We start from the raw sequence: 7,040 nt of genomic DNA, 5'->3' as shown, positions 1-7,040 counted from the left end.
AAAACAGAACTGTTTTTTGCAAAAGATGACACTTTCAACACAGCTCTTCATGGCATTTCCTGGACACAGCCACCATATTAAGCAGCATATGGGGAGACTAGAAAAGTCACTTCCTAACAAGCTATCTTGAATTCTCATTAGAGACATCTTGGAGGACAATTCAACGGATGTTTGGCATCACATACTTTCCCCAATACACTACAGATATAGTGAGGTGGCCTAAGTTCAAGGTCAGAAAGCTCATGCGAGCATCCCCATACAACCAAGAGTAACAATGTGCTTTTGTCACCATCGTTAATGGGATGTGTTCATCAGAGAACAGCATGAACTTTGGTCTACACACGTTGAGTAGAAGAATAACATGGACTCTTGAGATGCTGATGTTATTATAGGGCAGGTGGAGAGTATTTGTTCCAAATTCTATCTCAAGTTTTTTAACAAAACTCAGCGAATTGAGCAGAAAAGCCCAAAACCACTCTTTTCACTGCTAGTTGTTTTGTAGATCTAGACAAATGCTTATGTAAAGGAACGTCAGAAAGTGTGCACCTAAAGCACTAGTCTGTTTTTCCCCTTCAGCACTCTACCACCTCGTTCCTACTTCATCCTACTGCATGTGGATCAGGCATCACCTTGGATCTATTCAAAGGAATCTGGCCAAGATAGCTACCACCTCCTTGGAGGTTTTGCCAGTTGCAACACTAGGGCCAGGAATATAGAGCTAAAGTCAACGTTGATGGGGATAGTCATCTTCCCCAAAAGGATTATGTACTGGGACCTGAGGCATCCCAGTTGTTTTTTGACTCAAAGCACCCTCAGACCCAGCCAGCATAGCCAATAATCAGGAAAGATGGGAGGTGTAGTCCATTGTTCTGCCCCACCTCCATCGTTCTGCCTGGACACTGAGGTCCAGTGCCGAGGGCCTTCTGGCGGTTCCCTCACTGTGAGAAGCCAAGTTACAGGGAACCAGGCAAAGGGCCTTCTCGGTAGGGGCACCTGCCCTCTGGAACACCCTCCCACCAGATGTCAAAGAGAAAAACAACTACCAGACTTTTAGAAGACATCTGAAGGCAGCCCTGTTTACAAAAGCTTTTAATGTTTAATAGATTATTGTATTTTAGTGTTTGTTCGAAGCCGCCCAGAGTGGCTGGGGAAACCCAGCCAGATGGGCGGGGTATAAATAATAAATTATTATTATTATTATTCCTACTACTACTACACCTGAAGGACCACAGGTTGCCCATGGGTTGTCGTAGTCTGAGCAACAATGAACAGAGCTCAGTGGAGTGGGAGGCCACCCAACCTCTGAGGTGTACTCACCTGCAGGCAAGTCAGTATCCAAAGTCAAGTCCAATCCTAGGGTTGGGCAAACAGCAATTCACATGGTCAGATGGTCCAGGGGTCAGGAAATCTGATGGCCAAAGGGTCAAGATGAGCAGGAAGCAGCAAAGTAAAGCCAGGAACTACAAGTGGTGTTTTCAGCTGCTGCTGGAAACTCTGCTTAAGAACCCTGAAGCCAGCTGGTTCTCATCATTGCCTTCTCCTCTGTCTCCTTGAAGGCTGATCAGTTGCAGGTGGAGTCACTCTGCCTTCTCCCCCTTCAAGCTACTGTTCAGCAGGTGAAGCTGACTCCTGGCCCATGATATGAGTCAGGTATATGTTCTCCCTAAATACAAGACTACAAAGCACAAATCACTCATGGTCCAGTTTCTGCCACCAGAAACTCTCATGGCAACCAGTCCTTTGATTTCCCCCCATACATGTCCTTGCTATTTGCACGCTGAGTATTATACAGCAGTATTATCTAATATTATTAACCTCTAAGGAAGTCCATTTTAAAAAATTATGAGCTTCTGTATTGGGAATATTTAACTGCTCTTAAAACTCATATTAATGTAAAGAAAATTAATGATAAGATGTTAGAATGAGACACCATCATGCATACCATCAAAGATCAGTAAAGTGTGATCCTCATTTCTTGCATGGGTGAGTGCCAGAACCAATTAGGCCCTCATATATTATCGGCGATAACAATGTTATACAATAAAGGTCACACAAAATTGCATGTGTTGGTTTATATTGTATTAGACTGATGATAAAGAAGTAATAAGGCAGTCAAGCTTTCCAGGAGCACAGATTCTCAGACTGAGGACCCTAATTTCAGTTGAAAAATAGACAAAGCAGCACAGTGTTGATTCAGATCATGTAATTCAATTAAGGGACAGGCTTGAATTGAATGGGTCCCTTCTTCAAAAATAGCCCACGAGCGTGAAGTTGCTCTGAATTATTTTATCTAGACCTGCAGTGAGAGGAGAATATGGTTCTCACTACAAGGTGACCTTTTAATACTTTACCAATGATAATACTCCTTGAGATATAATACATGATCTAAAGCAAGAACAAGCTAAATACCTTTCATAACCATTGTGTCTTAGAATTATAGGACCTTGCCGAAATGATTTATGGAATGCCACATAGTAGTGTAATAGTTAAAGCTAACGGATATGAGCTGTCAAGATGCTGTATCTGAAATTATGCTCCTTTCTAGGCGACTAGCCCTGTAAGGTAAGGACTAGCATTTTCTCCCTGCTCCTTTTGTATTGCTAAGAATAAAGTACATTACGTCACCTACTCTACAGTTTGTACATCACTAGGAAGTACTTTAAATTCATCAGTGGGCTGTCACGCTTCTGGATTTTCCCATGCAACTTTTGGGGTATCCTGGTTTTTACTTTTTGAAATATGGCAACCCCAGATCATCATGCCATTAATAACAGAATCCTATGAAAAACATTTCCATCATCACTGACCATCGACAATGTTGGCTGGGGCTAATGGGAGCTGGAGTCTAATATCATTCAAAGAGCCGCAAGTTACCCACCTCTGCTTCATCATCAACAAAAGTAATCACATTACTTCACATACATTGTCTCAGTAATCCTTCTGATGACACATACAGTACTTCAGTATTCCTGTCCTATGCAGAAGCAGAGGCAGAACAAAGATGAAATTAAGGAGGCTGCAACCTGAACCTATATAGTCATTCATCTTGTTGCTAGTTTTATTTATTCTGTTGCTGTTTTTAAGTCATTGATTTGTTGTCTTTTTTCATTACTGTAATGGATAGATGGAAAGACAGAGAGACACTTACACTTTTATTAGTCTCCTTGGATGTTTGGATTAAAAAGCAGGATTTAAGTGTTTTAAAACAAATATATGGTACCTTGTCCTGAGCTGATGGATAATTTTGCATCTGTAGATTTGAAGAGCTAGCCATAACCATAAAAATCTGCAGGGTCCTGATTCCAGTGTATTATGGCCTAGAATTCTAACTTTACTACTCAGATCAATCTTATGAACTTAATATGCTAAATTACTATGAAAGGCCACAATATTTTAAACATAAAGGGGGAAGTTAACAATATTTTAAAAAATATGGTCAGATCAGTTTAATAGTGGCATGCCATCACAATCTCAACGTTATGCACATTCAGTGTGTGCAAAGTAAATAATATTTCTGAGAATATTAACTAGGGTGCAATCTTGGGGGAAATCAATCATCCTCAAGACTGCGGTCCTAACTGCACACATTAGGGAGCGAGTCCCACTGCTAGTCTGTGTTGACAAGATTGAACTGGATGGACCAATAGGTTGACTCAGAATAAGGCAACTTGCTGTGTTCCTATGATCCCTTCTTTAGGATTGTGCTGTGTGTAATTCACTGCAGTGAGGTGGGTTAAATGAGCAACATAGACTTTTGCTCTCCACTGGTATCTGATGGCTGTACTGCAAGGTGCTGCTAGCACGAAAGTGTAGGATTGTGCCATGAATGATATTCTACACCTGTTGATTAATAATTAATCTTGACATTTTTGACTGGAAATAAATGCCTGGGAGAATATAACACTTCCAATTATGTTATCAGCATACTTAAGAACGAAGACTGTGATCCATACATGAATTATGCCAGCAAACTTTCACTTAAGATTAGCATAGCAATTCTGAAGCCAAAAGAGAGAGATTAAGCCAGCTTAACAGAAAGCACGCTTGTTTAAATCCCTTATATATCCTACCATAAAAAGCAGTCGATATTCAAAAAAAGGCATTTTTATCAGCCACCTGTCAGTCAGCTGCTCACCAGAATGTTCAGGAAATGTGAACAGAAAAGAAATCAAATGCACCTCCATACAAACCCATGATTTAACAAAGTTGTGAAGCTCCAGTACTGAGGTTTCATACAGCAGTGGTCTTTTCATTCTTCTTGTTGGAGTTTAAGAAGGACATCTGAAGATTCTGTGAAATCTGGAATTGGGTTACAAGCAAAGGTGATCGTGTCGATCTGAAAGTTTATTTCATTCTAAAGTCTTCTTTCAAGTCTGCTCTTGGTGTGGTCATTCATGCGTTTCCTTGGATGCCGAGCCATTGTGTGGTCAGCCATACCATACGTTAAACACCTACAAGAATAAGACTTACCTACTTTGTAAATTCACTGAAGTACTTTATCCAGAATTAAACAAATTGAAGCCACTAAATTTGATGGATGTGGGCTTCACTGTGAACCATTTGGTTCAGTTACAGCGTTGACTTTGCTGTGTGATTTGTAAAGAAAAAACGGTCACTTTTTAGGACTGAAAGGTAGGATGGCAATCTAAAAATGGAAATGCGAGGTTTGGTTCCATTTAATCAAGAGAATTAGTGACACAAATTAACTGCCACATTTTTATCTTTTTGTGCAAGGTCTCTGATTCTGCTCTGCTTCCAGCAAAACTATTGATAATAGCCACTGTGGGTTGAACCTATTGGTATAATCCCTTTGGTTTACAGCTGAAAAAATGAGACCTTTATGTGATTGGGTCAAAACACACAGCAGCAAAGCCACCGCAATATTGGTCGGTGAAACTTCAGAGAATCAGTGCACCTAGAAAGAGGATAGATCTCCCTGGAAATATCTCTTGTCTAGGTACTCCAGACAGACTGCCTTCAGTGGTTCTGCCTTCTGATGATGAAGGAAGTAGGTTTGGGAAAATGGGGGATTACTCAAACATGGGGTCCTCAATGGGCCCCCTTGACTTGTGAGAGGTGGGACACACAAAATGGCAGGCTGCATCTGATGCTCTTGGATAATCTCTGCAAACTGGAAATGGCAATGTTGCTGGGACAGTGGCTCTCTGCTAATCTGGCTAATCTGACAAAAACTTAGCCAACCTTTGGAGCCAGCCCTGATGAGGTCGCAAGTCTCTGTACCTGCCTAGATACAGCTTCAAGGACAGTGCCAACCAGTCTCTTTTAACACCCGCAGGAAAGGATTAAAGGTAAAGGTAAAGGGACTCCTGACCGTTAGGTCCAATCACGGATGACTCTGGGGTTGCGGCACTCATCTCGCTTTACTGGCGGAGGGAGCCGGTGTACAGCTTCTGGGTGATATGGCCAGCATGACGAAGCCGCTTCTGGCGAACCAGGGCAGCGCACAGAAATGCTGTTTACTTTCCCGCTGGAGCGGTACCTATTTATCTACTTGCACTTTGATGTACTTTCGCACTGCTAGGTTGGCAGGAGCAGGGACTGAGCAACAGGAGCTCACCCCGTCGTGGGGATTCGAACTGCCGACCTTCTGATCGGCAAGCCCTAGGCTCAGTGGTTTAGACCACAGCGCCACCCACTTCCCAAAGGATTAGAAAGCCAGGAAAAAAAGCAATACTATATGCCAGTGATATCATCTAAGGATAAACTTTTGCATTGTCTGAATTACTTGAGTGCCCCTTCATGAATTCCAACTAATACAACACTTTCACACATAAGAGAACAAACAGTGTGAGATTATAGGGGGGATTTTAACAAAGAAAAATGTACTTTTGATCTGAAATCACGATGTTTAAGGAAAAAGCAGCATGAATCCTTTCTTCTTCTCTCCCTCCCCTTTATTTTCCTGTGCTCGTTTTCTCCTCTGACTGGCAGCCCAAAACATTATATTGGTTTCCAGTACAAAAGAGTGTTTCAAAAATTATTAAAGGATAACATCTGAAATCTTCATTTATGTTTTTGCTTGCTTGTTTTGTGGGTGGTGGAAATATAGTGCTACAACACAGGTTTGGGGGTATATATTTTTCACCAGATGCCCAGAGAAAAGCAGGTACTTTAAAGAGGCAGGAAGATATTAGCAGGGCACATAAAACCCATGTTCTGATTAGAAGGCTATGCAGATAGAAGGTTCAAATAAATGAACACTGCTAATTAAATTAGGCATGTACCACTTGCGACTCAACAGGCTAAATGCAGCCCCGCAGTCACATGTAGCTTGATGCTCCTCCTGTATTTACTGCTTCAAGTGGGCAGCAAAATCTGAAGCTCTGTTCAGCCTTGATGGGTCACCCAAGATGGCTGGCTGGCTGGCTGAGTTCAGCTTGAGTCATAAGTTGTGAGCATTCAATTGGTTAAACATCTTCCTTCAAATCAAACATCAACAGAAAGAGATAAATTGTATACAACAAAAACAAAGGCTTCGCTTTAATGAGAGAAACTGTTTTCCACCCAAATAATCATTAATAAATCATCAATGTTTCCAAGAGTTGATAAAAATACATTAGAAAAATCATCATTCACATTGATTGTTCAGGATACCACTTCAATGGTGTTGACACTAATAGATTTTTTTTGAGAACATACTTATTAATTTATTCTATTTTAATTTGCCTGTGTCAATGGTCTCCTCCAGCACCATAATTCAAAAGCATCAATTCTTCGGCAATCAGCCTTCTTTATGGTCCAGCTCTCACTTCCATACATCACTACTGGGAAAACCATAGCTTTAACTATACAGTGGTACCTCGCAAGACGAATGCCTCGCAAGACAAAAAACTCGCTAGACGAAAGGTTTTTCCGTTTTCGATTTGCCTCGCAAGACGAATTTCCCCTATGGGCTTGCTTCGCAAGACGAAAACGTCTCGCGACTTTGTTTTCTTTGTCTAAAAACAAAGACATGTTTTGTTTATAAAGTTAATTTATTTTCCCTTCAATTTTTGAACTGCTCTTTACAGTATGTGTGA

The sequence above is a fragment of the Podarcis muralis genome, chromosome 10 (assembly GCF_964188315.1).
Source record: "Podarcis muralis chromosome 10, rPodMur119.hap1.1, whole genome shotgun sequence".
Lineage (NCBI taxonomy): Eukaryota > Metazoa > Chordata > Lepidosauria > Squamata > Lacertidae > Podarcis > Podarcis muralis.
The sequence above is the reverse complement of the archived record's forward strand: the minus strand, read 5'-3'. Positions refer to the sequence as shown.